Below are 295 nucleotides of genomic sequence, written 5' to 3' on the forward strand. Positions count from 1 at the left end.
TTTATTCAGGCAGTTCCGATTGTAGCCACAGGTAGAACATTCCTCCAACTGCCCCTTTTCTGTCTTTGCGTTGTCATTTTGCAGGTTCAACTCCACGTCAGCACCGTGTATTCGTTGTATGTATCCACTCATTCGCTGTAGCCAGTGTTCGTGTATGTCGCTGCTTCTCCAGGCAGATGGTGAACACCTCAAGAACAATAGTTATGATTTACCTTCCTTCTTCTAGTGCCCACCACCCTCCTGCCATACTAGGTACTCGAAGATATCTGGAATGAAAAATGAAGAAATCAACACA

This window comes from Panthera onca, assembly GCF_046562875.1.
Source record: "Panthera onca isolate mPanOnc1 chromosome E1 unlocalized genomic scaffold, mPanOnc1 haplotype 2 h2.Chr16_ul_10, whole genome shotgun sequence".
In the NCBI taxonomy this organism is placed as follows: Eukaryota; Metazoa; Chordata; class Mammalia; order Carnivora; family Felidae; genus Panthera; species Panthera onca.